Here is a 13,616-nt window from a genome sequence, read left to right as displayed (position 1 = left end):
ATTAGGAAGATCTTTAAATGCCAAACACAGGAGTTTGTATAGTAGGGGCAAGTGGCAGCCCCCAGGGATTCTTAAGTAGAGGAGTGAAGTAAAGACTTTAGGACAATCACTTTGGCAGCTGTGGGGAAGATGGGGTGGAGAGGGGAGACTCTCCAAGTGATGGGATCTGGGAGGTCAGGGAAAGGAAGAAGCAAGAATTACTCTGAGATTGTGAACTGGGGACCTGGAAGGATGGTGGCACACACAACAGAAACAGGGAAGAATAGAATGGGAGAGAGGTTTTTTGGGGGGAGAGAAGAGGGGGAAAGAGAAAGAGAGACACAGAAAGACAGACAGACAGAAAAAGAGGAGAGACAGAAATAGACACAGAGAGACAAAGACAGAGAAAGAGAGATGGGAGTAGTTTGTGGTATAGTCCCTAATCTCTTTTCCCTCTCCCTTCAGTCCCTTCATTCCTTCCCAGTTTAGCACTGACCTTTCACCAAATAATAATAACATCATGGCACCTTGGATAGCTTAGCTTAGAATCCGAAAGAATAACTGTCTCCTACTGACCGTATGACCATCAACCAATCGATTTATCAAGCACTAGGGTTACAAAAAAAACAAAAGACAGTCCCTGCTCTCAAGGAGCTTGCAATCTAATAGATTTTAAGGGATTTAACCTCTCAGTGCCCCAGACACTAATTATAATTTAGACATATTGATTATTGAACTAGTGGAGGAATTAGTACAGAAACTCAGAGTCCCCAACATCAGCGAAATCAGAGGTCTGACCCTCTCCCTCCTCTCAAACAAAACCAAAACCCAAAAACCTTCAGAGTTTCACAAAACGCTTCCTTCAGGACAGCTCTGTTAGGCAAAGTAGTATTCACCCTATTTTACAGCTACAAAAACTGAAAAAAAAAAAAAAACAGAGAAATGATTTGTCCAGGGTCACAGAGATAATAAATGGCAGAGGCTCTCAGATTCAAGTCTTATGACTCAAAGACTCTTTCCATTAAAACTGGAGATGTAGCAGAAATCTGGGAAAGGTTGGGTCAGTGGTTAGTGTATGATGCTCATAGGATCAAGGTCAAGAATTGAAGTAGTTCTAAGGAAAGAATAAAAGAAGGAAGGAGCATTTATATTCTTTTTTCCTTTTATATTTCTTTTTGGAGGCGGGAAGGTAGGGCAATTGGGGTTAAATGACTTGCTCAAGGTCATATGGCTAGTTTTGTGTTAAGTTACTAAGGCCGCACTTGAACTCAGGTCCTCCTGACTCCAGGGCCAATGCTCTATTCACTGAGCCACCTAGCCACTCCTGGAAGGAGCATTTATTAAGCATCCATTACGTGCCCATCACTGTATTGAGAATTGTGCATACAAATAGCAGCAAAAAGAAAGACAGTCCTTGTCTTCATGGAACTTACATTCTAATGGGGGGTGGGGGCAGGGCAGAAGACAGCACAATAAAGGCTGAAGTGGAGGGGAGGAGAAGAGGAAGGTGGCATAGGCAAGGAGGCCTAATTTTAAAATCCAGAAAGCCAGGAACAGGGCTGAGAGGAAAATGAAGGCTAGCTGGCCAGAGCACTTCCACAAAATGGAGGCTCCAAGAGAAACTCATCAGCGAAAGGAGGTGGTGTGGGCCTCTGGGAGAAATATTCCAGAGTAATCAGGACAAAGAGGTAACATGTAGACAGTTCCAGGGCAAGTAGGGCCCTGGCATGGAGGAAAATTGCAGGATGAGCCAACAGTAGACAGGGTTTGGTTTTGAAGTCCAGAAGAAAGTCAGGGATGGGCCTGGTCCAAGCCTGGTCCCTGACACCAGCCTGATTCCTAACCCTGGCCTGGGCTGACCTGTAGTACTGGGCTGGACCTTTGCTTCTGCTCCCCCAAATACATAGTTGGTGGTATGGTGAGAAGAGCAGTCAAAGACTTGGATTTAAGCACAGCTCCCTATCAAGAGTAGATTCTAAGTTAATATTGTTTGATTTGATGTGACCATATCTTCTATTCTGACCTTTCTGCTGACTTGCCATGTGAATCTGGGTAAGACATTACACTTTCCTAAATCTCATTTTTCTCACCTGAAAGAATTAGAATTGCTTAGCAGTAGCAGAAGAAAGAGAAACAGGGATATGCTGATAAATGTTTAACAATTGACTCAAAAAGAAAAAAATTCAGAAAACTTTTAAGCTTAATCTGCATTATTCACACTTTTTCCATCAATCAAACCCTGATTGATAGACTTTGTTGATTTCTGAGGTGTAAATGCTCTCACTGAAAGTTTAACAATCAGCTGTTGAGCGTGGATATGAGCTGACATCAGTCCATCTCTGCTTAAGGGGCACATGGTCATTGTTTTCCATGGGCCAGGGGAAAACAAATTCATTCCAGAAAGCAGAATGAAGAGGACTGGATGGTTGGGGAGTAGAGGGGGTTAGAGGGAGGGAAATTTCCATTCTGAATCAGAAAAACTGCCTGATAATTATTGTTCTTCTCTAATGAAATGGACTGTCTTGGGAAATTGTGAGATCTCTGTTCACGGAGATCCTTGAGAGGCGGCCTGATTTCTCCCTATCAGGGATTTGTAGAGTGAATCTCTATCCTGAAAAGGAGATTGTCCTGAAGTATCTCTGAGATGTTATGATTCTCAAGTCAAAGATTTTGTGATTTCAAGGTTCTGTGAGTGATTCTATAGTAGGGGGGTTGGGTTAGAGGTTGCATTTTCCCCTACATTATGATTCTGAAATTCTATGGGTCTGAGATTCTTTGATTTCCAGATTCCATGAATCAAATTCTAAGATTCAGACTCTATGATTCTAAGATCCTATGATCTTAAAACGGGAAATAACAATCCTTCCCTTGCCTCCCTCAAAGGGATGTTTTGAGGATTTAATCAATCAGGAGATAATAGGCAAGGAAGTGCTTTGGAAAGTAGACATGGCTGTATAAGTGAGAGGTCTTCCAGCTGTGCCCCCTCTCAGTCTCCCTCCCCCTTCCCACCCCACATGTTTTATCAGGACCATTAGCCCAGGCTGGGAATGGGTGGGCAGCCGGCCACACCACAAGTCTCCCCAAGGCGCTCAGTAATGGACCCTATAAAACACGCCCTGTCATGGCCTCCTGCTTAATTACCAAATTGTTCCCAGATCTCCCTCCCCTGGCCTGACCTTCCTCAGAGCTCCAAGTTCATTAGGGAACATCAAACAGTGGGGGGTCGAAGGACCCTGGTGGGAGGGGAGCAGCCTCACAAGGAAAACATTCATGCCAGGAACTTAGCATCTCTTCTCTGTGGGCCTGGAATAGGAGGAACCAGACTCCCTTCACAAACACACACACACACACACACACACACACATACACCCGCTGAAAATTGTGTGAGATCTGGAATCAAAGGACCAAGGTTCCAGTCTTAAAATCTAACCCTTAATCTCACTGAGCCTCAGTTTCTCCTTCCATAAAAGAATGGTTACAATAGTTCAGGGGATCTGGAGCCCAGGAACCACTAAGGGGTCTGTGCATAAATTTCTAGGAGTCCTTGAACTTGGAGGAAAAAAATTACATCTTTATTTTCATTAACCTTTCACTGAAATTCAGCATTTCCTTCAATCACTTAAATACACAGTTCTGAGGAGGGCTCCATAAACTTCATCAGACTGCCAAAGGGGTCCATAAACAGAAAAGCCTGAGAAACCCTGAGCTAAGGAGACTGAAAATCAGACACCCACTCACCTCCTGCCAGACTCCATGAACTTCATGAAAGTGGAGAGACACACATTTTTGGGCCGGGTCAATGTGGGAGGTTGTATGTGTGTTTGTGTGTGTGTGTGTGTGTGTGTGTGTGTGTGTGTGTGATATTGGTTTTTTTTTGCTGGACTATTCATGTTTATAATGAAGGTTTTATTTTTCGTTGTTTTGTTCAATTGAGGGAGCGCCATGGGAGGGAAGGATTATTTTATTTAAAGAGCCCCTGGATTAGATACATGGTCCTTAAGGTCCTTTCCAGTTCTAAGCCTATGTGATCAGCATCTTTTTTTTCTTCCTATATGAAGGCAGAGAAGAGAGACAAGACTTGAGATTCATAAAGGGCAAGAAAAAGGAAAACGTTCTCCAGAGAGTTTTCTTAACTACAAGTGCATAAGATAAGTGGGGCAGGAATGATTATTCCTATTTTATGGATTGGGAAAATGAGTCTCAGCAAAGTTAAAGGACTTGCCCAATATCAAACAGCCAGTAAATCCCAGGGCTGGAACCCAAAGCCAGGTATCCCATCTCCATCCCTTCCACCATCATTCTTTTCAGCTGTGGCTCCTATCTCCTAGGCAGGAGAAGCAGCCTTCCACTCCCAAGTCCACAACCACCTTGGGACAAGGGAGAGGGCATTTGAGGGCATAGAGAAGGTCCTGTGCCCTGCCCAGCAGGGGAGTCCCTGCTGGGGAGCTGAACTCATTTTCCTGAAATGGGATACAGGCTGGGAATGCACGTTCTATTTTTATATTTTAGAAAGTGTTTTTCCAGGCTGAGTAATCCTCAGGGAAGGAACTTCCCCTCTGTTCAGTGGAATTCCTGGAGGGTGGATTCCTAAGGGGATATGCTATTAAAGTGGTCTTGTGAACAGGTCATTTACTGGACTCAGAGTCAGGGGCCTGGGTTCAATTTCCAGCGGCTGAGCTAACTTGCTGCATGATTTGCAAGTCTTTGTCCTGCTCTGAACCAATCTGCTCCTCCTTGAAATGATGGGATCAGACAAAATAGCCCATGAAGTCCCTCTGGCTTTAATGCTCTCTCAAGCTGGGATTCTCACAGGTAGTTTTCTCCCCTCCAAAGTGAAGACTAGATTTAGAAACGTGGCCTGTGATTGCTGTCAATAATAACAAATGATGTTTCATAGCACTTAACATTATCCAAAGTACATCATTTCATTTGGTCCTTACAACTGTGAGAGATGGGGATTATGCATATTATGCCCATTGTACAGATGAAAAAATGATTCTTGTAGATATCATATAATATGTTGCCAAATTGTTCCCAGATCTCCCTCCTGTGGCCTGACCTTCCAAGATTTGCCGCGAGCATATTCAGATGACATTGTCTGTGTGGCCTCAAAGGGAAGAATCTTGATGCAGAAGAAGTATCAAAAACACGTAGTTGAATTCCTGGCTGAAGAGGAATCTGGTTGGATGGATCTTGTTCAGTCATTTCAGTGTTTAGTCACATCTGACTTGTAGTGACTCTGTTTGGAGTTTTCTTGGCAAAGATAATGGATTGATTTGCCATTTCCTTCTCCAGCTCATTTTACAGATGAGGAAACTGAGGCAAGCAGGGTTAAGTGACTTGTCCAAAGTCACCCAGCTAGGAGGATACCCACAAATGGGGATCTAAGTTCTGATTGAAAACCCAATAATGGGAGCCCTCTGACTCCCAAAGCAGCACATTCTATGGGTGGACAGCTCTAATGGTTATTAGATTTGTCCTTCCATTAAGCTGAAATATGTCTCTTTCATACCTCCACCCACACGGTCTCTCTTTCTGCCCTCAATGGCCCAGCAGACCAAGTCTAATTGTTAAATCCCATGACAGCCTTTCAAATACTTGAAGCCAGTGATGATGTTTCGCCCGAAGTCTTCTCTTCTCCAGACTTATATCCCCAGTTCCTTCCATTGATCCCTGTAAGGTATCCTCCCCAACACTTCATTGCATCATATGTTTTCTGAAATAGGGAGCCTCAGGGCAATACCGCTGCCTCCCTCTAGCTAAAGGGTGAGGGCTGTGGGGAAGAAGTAGTAGATTTGTTCTGTATGGTGCTAGGAGGCCAAAGCCAGCTCAGCAGGAGAAAATCAGAAAGGCAGATTCCAGTTCAATGTGGGAAAGAACTTTGGATGAAACAGACCTAGCCAACAGCAGAAGAGGCTGCCTTTGGAAGGAATGACCTCCCTGTCCCTGGAGGTGTTCAGGCTGATGACCACCTGCCAGGGGTCTGCTAGAAAGGCCTTCCTTGTTCAGGAATGAATTGGACTAGATGACCTCTGAGGTCCCTTCTAGGGGCATGCTTCTGTGATTCTTTGAGTCTATCCACCCTTGTAATGGGCACGATGGGAATAAAAGTCATGGTCCCCATCTTCCAGGAAATCAGATATACATTAATTCCTTTTTTCAATGAGTGCTTACTGAGGTCAGAAGTTTGGCAAATGCCTATAATCCTTGCTGCCGAAAGAGGCTGAGGCTGCTGGATTTTTGAGTTCGAATTCTGAGCTGCAGTAAAACTAAAGTCAATAGGATGTCTGCACCCATATGGGGAGCCCCTGGGAGTGGGGGGGCACCTAAGGAGAGGCAAACCAGTTTCAGAGAAGGTTAAATCCTCCCTGCCAATCAGCAGCAGAATTGGACCCATAAGTGGCCAATTCACTTCTAGCTTAGGCAATATAGGGAGACCCAGCCTCAAGAAGAAAAAACAAACCAATAACTGAGCACTTAGTCTGTGCAAAGTCGGGTGCTTAGCCCTGGGGATATACAGAAGAAGCCGTAGCAAGCTGCCTGTCTTCCTGATGCTCCCAGTCTAAGATAACTCATGACACAGAAAAATATTAAATGGCACAGTGCTGAGGCTAGGACCTGTGAAGCCAGGCTTCCAGGAGGCCACAGGACTTGAATTAGGCCTATAATAATGGGAAGATTTGGAGAGGAATAGGAAGAAAAGACCAGGCTTTTAGAATCAGGTGGGAGGCAATGGGGGTGCTACGTGGTGTGGGGGCTGAGGGCTGGGGGCAGCCTTAGGTAGGTGTCTATCTACTTCCTCTATGCACTAGAAACCCTTAATTATTGCACGTGGGTCCCCATACCTCCCTCTCACCTCCCTGCCTCATCAATAGGATTCAAGCTCAGAAAGCCACTTGGGGCTCCATTTTCTCCAAGAAGCCCCCTGCCCCAGACAAGAGGAAGCCTTATTCAGTGGGTCCAGCCCTGGAGCAGAGAACAGGAAACCTGAATTCAAAGCCCATCCCAGACAGTTATTGGCTATAGGACCATGGGAGAGCCATTCTCTGGACCTTAGTTTCCTCATCTATAAAATGGGGATAATAACAACTATAGAACCTGCTACAGAGAGTGGGTGAAGAATCAAATAAGGGAATATCTGCAAAGTGCTTTGCAAACTGTTCTTTCACCTAGACTGTGATTTCACCCATATTGGGAGCTCCCTATGACAAAACTCCCCCTTCCAATGCAGATCTGCAGTGAATTTACAATATACAGTCTTATAAATTGGAGAGCACTAAAAGAGGTCAAATGACTTGCCCAGAGTCACAAAGCCACTATGTGTCACAAGTGGGACTTGAACCTGCATCTGCTTGGTTTAGAGGCTGACTACAAAGTGTCAGAGTTGGGAGGGGCCTAAGAACACAGAATTTCAGAGTTGGGAGGGGCCTTAGAACACAGAATGCCAGAGCTGGAAGGGCCCTTAGAACACAGAATGTCAGAGCCGGGAGGGACCTTAGAGCACAGAATGTCAGAGCAGGATTGATTGGAAGGGACCTGGAAGTCTAGAATGTCATAGCTGGGAAGCACTGTTTTAAAAAAGTGAAAAATGACCAATCCTGTTGTCAGGAAGCTTACAGCCTACAACACAGAGATGGCAGGTAACAAAGCTCAATCAGACAATTACCAAGCAATGGTTAAGCACTACTAGGTGCCAGGTGTTAGGAAGTGCAAAGACAAAAGCAAAACTGTCCCTGCCCTCAAGGAGCTTACATTCTATTCCAAGTGGTGATGTGACAGGGAGAAGGACTATTTCATGACTGCCTTCTCTAGAGATGTGGGGTGGGGGTGGGGGATATAAGGGAAGCCTTCCTGGGGGAGTTGTTCTCTGACACAAACTTTTCTGGAAGAGAGATGACTCGGAGGCCGTTACATCCCTTGAGCCTGGGGAATGGTTTGTGTGGATTTGCAGAGATTGGAGAAGGGCCAGGATGAGATTGGGGAACCCTAGGGTTCAGTTTGGAACATGGCACCTGGGAAGGGAAGCAATGTCAGGTGAGATAAAAATGGCGCTTGGAGTCAGATTGTGGAGAGCTCTGAATATATATATATATATATATATATTTTTTTTTTTTTAATTTTTACCATCAGGGAGCCCCCAGGTCATCCCAAGCCGGGACACGACATGGCCAGATGTGCTAAATCACCAAGTTTGGCCCGTAGACTGCCTTGTGGTGTTCTCAGCCTTCTGTGTGAGAACCAGTGTTTATAGAGCTTAAGGAGCTTCGGGGTGGCCGGAGACCTGAGTTTGAGTTTCAAAAGACAGTGCCAGGTGACCTCCCTGTAAGAGCCTCACTCTCCCCTTTCTTTGTAAAATAAAGCCACTGATTTCTGCCCTGACCTGCTCATCAGCGTCTCTGGAGGGAGTAGCCCGGAATCATTTACAGATCCATTTGAAGTCTTCTCATCCCTGGCCCATCTCCCCCGGCTTTGGGCCTGACACAGTGAGACAATGAACTTGAAAGCCCTCTGTAGACTGGAAAGGGTTTCTGGAGAGGCACAGTTATTATCAAAGGCTTTGGGAAGGGAGAGGGGGCAGGGAAGAAGAGGGGCCTCTCCCCTGGTCTCCCACAGAGCATGCTGAGTGGTAGGAGCACAGTCACTATTTGTGTTCTGACTGATTGATTCTCGACCTGGTGGGAGCAAAGCACATCAGAGGTGAAAGGACCTTACTTGGAACTCGATTATCAGTTAAGAAGGGGCTTCAACTGCCCATAGAAATGTCAGAACTGGAAGGGCGCTCAGAACACAAACTTTAGAACATTCCAAGGGCAAACAGGAGAATATTCTGAAGTAGTTTGTGGGGCAGGGCCTGTGTCTTTCCCTAACCTGGGAGCCCTTTGTTTGGTAGAGGAGGCCTAGAGAGATGGTCTCCTGCCTCCTTCCCATGGCGCTGCACTCCCGGTGTGAGCATCAGAAGAGACTTTGTAGCCCCCAGGAAGGAGAGCAGAACCCCCAAGGCCATGTCCATCCCAAGCCTCCTTCTTCCTCTCCTCCCACCCTGCCCCATTCCCAGGCAGGCCCTGAAGGAAATCATGGGTTCAATGGCCACTGATTTTTGAAATTGTGTGCAGGGGTCTATCTTCCCCTGCCTCCCTTGCAGAACTAAGCATGCTGGCTACAGGACTGCTCCCCCATCCTGCCCTCCCTCCCCACTTCCCAGGCCAGGCGATCAGGGGGCGGGTGGTGACAGAATCCGGAGGAAGAGAAGACATCTGCCCACCAGGTGCTCCCCAGCTGTTAATCAGGCCTTGGAAGGCTCAGCAGTGCAAGAGTGGGGGGTGGGGAGAGGGGCAGACTTTCCAGGGGGTGGGGGAGGCAGGGCTGGGGCCAGCCAAAGTTCACTTTAAATTCCCACATCCTCCCCGAGCTTCTCTGCCTTCCCCCTCCTCACTTCAGCCCAGCCACCTGTACTGACACTCAGGGCCCACTCCAAGTGAAAACAAGCTGGAGATTCAGAGCCCAGTCCAATCTCTTCATTTTACAGAGAAAGAAACTGATACCCAGAGAGGGGAAGGAGCTTGCCCTAGGTCACACAGCACATTAAGGGCAGAGCCACTGTTTAGACCCAGGTTTCTTGACTCCTACTCTAGACCCCTTTCTGCCCTTCCAGGTCACCTTGCCCTAACTGTAACAGAACTTCTAATCTGCCTCCTCTGGCCTAGCACCGGGAGGCTCCCTCTTACACTATTGGGCTTTTCTTTTCATGTGTGACTTTTCATGTTCTCTTACTACACTATAGGAGTACCTTGTCTCCCTCCTTCCTTAGCCTGGGGCCTCTGTCCTCTCTACTTCTTCTCTCTCCCAATTCCCCCTGTCCCAGTGCTAGGTAAAGGGGAAACCTTGCTAAGGGCTAATTCCTCCCTCTACTTGGATTTCCTCTAGCAGAGAAGACATCTCCATTTTAACGAGGACCTCCACGAGATAAAGTTTCTGCTGGAATAGACTAAAATTTTCAACTCTACTATCGGATGTTACGTGGTCTAATATCCCTTCCAGTTCTGACATTCTACATTCTAGGCTCATAGGACAGAACTTTAATGAGCTATTTTTGCAAATGGCAGGAGTGGGTGAGGGTGGGAGGAAGTGACATAAATTCACCTGGTGTGTGGCCACACTGGAAGAAGAAAGGCTCTTCGGGGCCCCAGGAGGATTCCAAGCTGGCAAAGGCAGAGAAAGCATCCCTGGAAAGAGGCTAGGACCAATGGAGACAGCTTCAGGGCAGACAGGGGCAAGGAAGAGAGAGCCCCTGGAATGTGTTGTCAAAGGGTTCTCTAAGGTTCACACTCTGGAGCAAATCCTTCTCTTTTTTCTGCAGAGTCTGTGCCAGTTATGGTTCTGAGACGCACATTTAAAGTTAGGAGGAGTGGAAAGGAAGGGAACAAACAATTACTAGACTCCTGCCATGTGCTAAGCGCTTTACAAATACAGTCTTAGCTCACCGGATCCTCACACCAGCCCTGGGAGGGAGGTGTTATCAATAATCTCCATTTTACAGTTGAGGAAACTGAGGCACCACCTAGCAGCCTCTAAAAGATCATTTCATCCAGGTCCTTCAGGGTATAGAGGACAAAATCAAGGTCCAGAGCACTTCGGTCCCTTGTACAAGTCACACAGCTACTAAGTGTTAAGAGTTGAGATTTGAAACCCAACACTTTCTGAGGCTTGGGTTTTTTTTTTAACTCCAAATTCAATGGTTTTTCTACTGTACCACCATTCTAAGGCTCCTTCCAATACTGATAGTCTATGTTCTTGCTTCCTGCTGGCTCTGACGTTCTGTGTTCTAAGGTCCCTTCCAACTCTGACAATTTGTGTTCTATATCCTAAGGTTCCTTCTGACTCAGACATTCTATGACTTTCCATCGTGTAAGGCCAGCATCAATGAATTAGTAACAAAGGACACTGACTAGCTAGAGCTTAGATCCCGGCTGAAAGGCAAATTCCCCAAGGCTTGTCTTGGATCAGATCACCCCTCCTCTCCTCCCCATACTTTGAAAGGACTTCTGCAGAGATACAACAGCCATGCCATCGAGTGAGTCAGAGGAGCTGAGGTGACCAGCAAAATAGACTGAGGTCAGCCCCCTGGACAATCCTAATTTGACCAGCATCCATCTTAGCTAGAAGCCAGGACATTTACATGGGTGAATAGAGGACAGCAGAGGTGACCTGCTGACCAGGAGAGAGAGAGGACTGAATGGAGCTGAGGTGGTGATATCATGAACCCAGTCACATCTGAGCCCTTGGTCATATTACTGTTCCCTCCAATAATGAGCTCCCTCATCCTCTCCAGCTATGTATAGACTATCTTTCTTTCTAGGGTCAATCTCCAATGCCATCCCTGCCCGAAAGCTTTCCCTGACTAGGTTTATAGAATTCCAGAACTGAAAGGAGTCTTAGAACACAGAATGTCAAAGGTGGAAGGAAACTTAGAACAGAGAATGGCAGACTACAAGGAACCTTAGAACAAAGAATTTTAGGTGGGTAAAGAAGGCCCATAGTAATGTATAAAACTGTGGACCAGCATATCCTGGGTGAACATTCCCATTGACCCTTTCCCTACCCTTTAGGAGGAGGACCACTGGGAATGCTCTCTTATTCACGGCTATGGAAGAGACCTTACAACATGGGACATTAAAGCTGGGGGGACACGCAACATTAATGTTGGGAGGGATGCTAGGACACAGGATGCTGAAACACAGAACAAAGAAAGTTAGAACTACAGGGGCACCTCTGAGATCATCTTTTCCAGCAAGCTCGTTTTACTGAAACAGATCTTAGGGCAAAGGAATGGGAAATGTCTTGACTAATGTCACACAAGTTAGTACCTCAAGCCTATCACAAAGAATGGTTGTGCCTACCCCTTCTGATTCTGGGTGTTCTTTTCATAATCTCTCCCTTTTCCGAATTCCTTTATACACTCAGCATCAGTTTGTATATCCCATTAAAAAAAAAAGACTTTCTGTCCTGTCCTCTTTCCTCCATGGAGGCCCTCCTCCTTACCTCACTGGATGTTCAGTGTTTCCTCTGAGAAAATATCCCTTTGGCCAACTGTGAAACTCATTCTCACTAAGAGATTGGTCTGATCTACTCCCCCATGGGGATGTATCTTGAATGTGGAAAAGCCCATGAAAAATTGGTGCCCTGTGTGCCAGGGGTATGTATGCCAGGTTTTCTTTTGATTCCGAATCAGACACTCTCAGACATATTGAACGAATCTCTGCATGCCATGTAACCTTTGGCTTTGTTTCTTTAGAAGTTTTTCCATCTCTCTGGGTTCAAAATGAATAAGTATAGGTTATGACCTGAATGCACACAAATACACACACACACATACATATAAATATATATGTACTAATGCTGGAAAATTATTATTAATAACAAATGTTCTCTTTTTCTCATTGGGTCCACACCCACCCAGCCTGTGCCTGGGGAAAAAGAATTCTCTCCCATTTGAATTTTGGCTTTCCCTCTTTCAATCTATTTAGATATTCTCTGTCAGAAAAACACATGGGAGATGGCCATCTAATTTTTTTTTTTTTAAGTTTCAAACAGTATAGGAATAAGGATAAACAAAGGTGTAAAGCTTTCAAATGCTGGCTGCTTTGGCTGCTACTAAGGGAGTACAGATGGTTCAGGCAGGAGTGAGGAAGGAAAAGAGTGAGGGGCTTATTCACTCCAGTGATGAGGGACAGGGGGGCATTGTGGGCAATATTTGGGTGCATCCCTGACCCTAAGAGCTGCTGGTTCCATTTGCTTTTCTTAGTGAATTTCCCATCAGGCTGTCAGGGCAGGTTGGGGCCAGATTGGACCTGGAATGCCAGGCTGAGGCGTCTGACCTTGATCCAATAGGAAATGGGGTGGGGTGGCTGATGGGAGTGGTGCAGGCTAAAGAAGAAAGGAGAGATTGATCTGACATGTGTTTCTCAGTCGGAAGCCTCCAGCAGACAGATCTGTCACTGTCTGGGTCCTGCAGGGCAATGGGCTCAGGTCACCTGCCGGGGTCTTGGCTGGGAAAAGGATCAAAGGTCTCCTGTGGTGGGCAGGGAAGCCCCCATGAATGGGTGTCCCCCCACAGGCTGGGCAGGGGGCCCCCAACTGTTCATCCGCAGGGTCATATCACTGTAGGCCCCTGCCCTGCCGTGTCCTACCCTGCTCTGAGCTGAGAAAGAAGCCAAGGCAGCGGGAATGAGGGGCAAAGGGGGCCAAGGGGAGGCTCGCTGGGCCCTGAGAGCACATGCTTGGGATTCAGGGTTGAGGGGGAGGTGAACTTGGTGGGGCTTCAGGGGAAGTTGGGAAATAGGACACTGGAAGAAGAAGTGCAGGTTGGGGGTGGGGAGGGTACAGAGATCAGCATGAGGAAGAGGCCAGAGTATGAAAGATCAGAGAGAAGATGTCGAAGGAGAGAAGGAGCAGAAGAAAGAGCAATCAAATGCATACAGCTAGGCAGAATGAGAAGGCTGGAAAAAACCCAAGGGAAGAGGCTGGAAATGCAAACCACAAACATTCTTATGAAGGGCCTACTACGCACCAGGCACTGTACTAGACAGTACACACACACACACACACACACACACACACACACACACACACACACACAC

The sequence above is a fragment of the Petaurus breviceps genome, unplaced genomic scaffold (genome assembly GCF_028583685.1).
Source record: "Petaurus breviceps papuanus isolate PSGF00001 unplaced genomic scaffold, PetGlider_PUasm1.0 90823, whole genome shotgun sequence".
Taxonomy (NCBI): Eukaryota; Metazoa; Chordata; class Mammalia; order Diprotodontia; family Petauridae; genus Petaurus; species Petaurus breviceps.
This window is presented reverse-complemented; position numbering follows the sequence as displayed.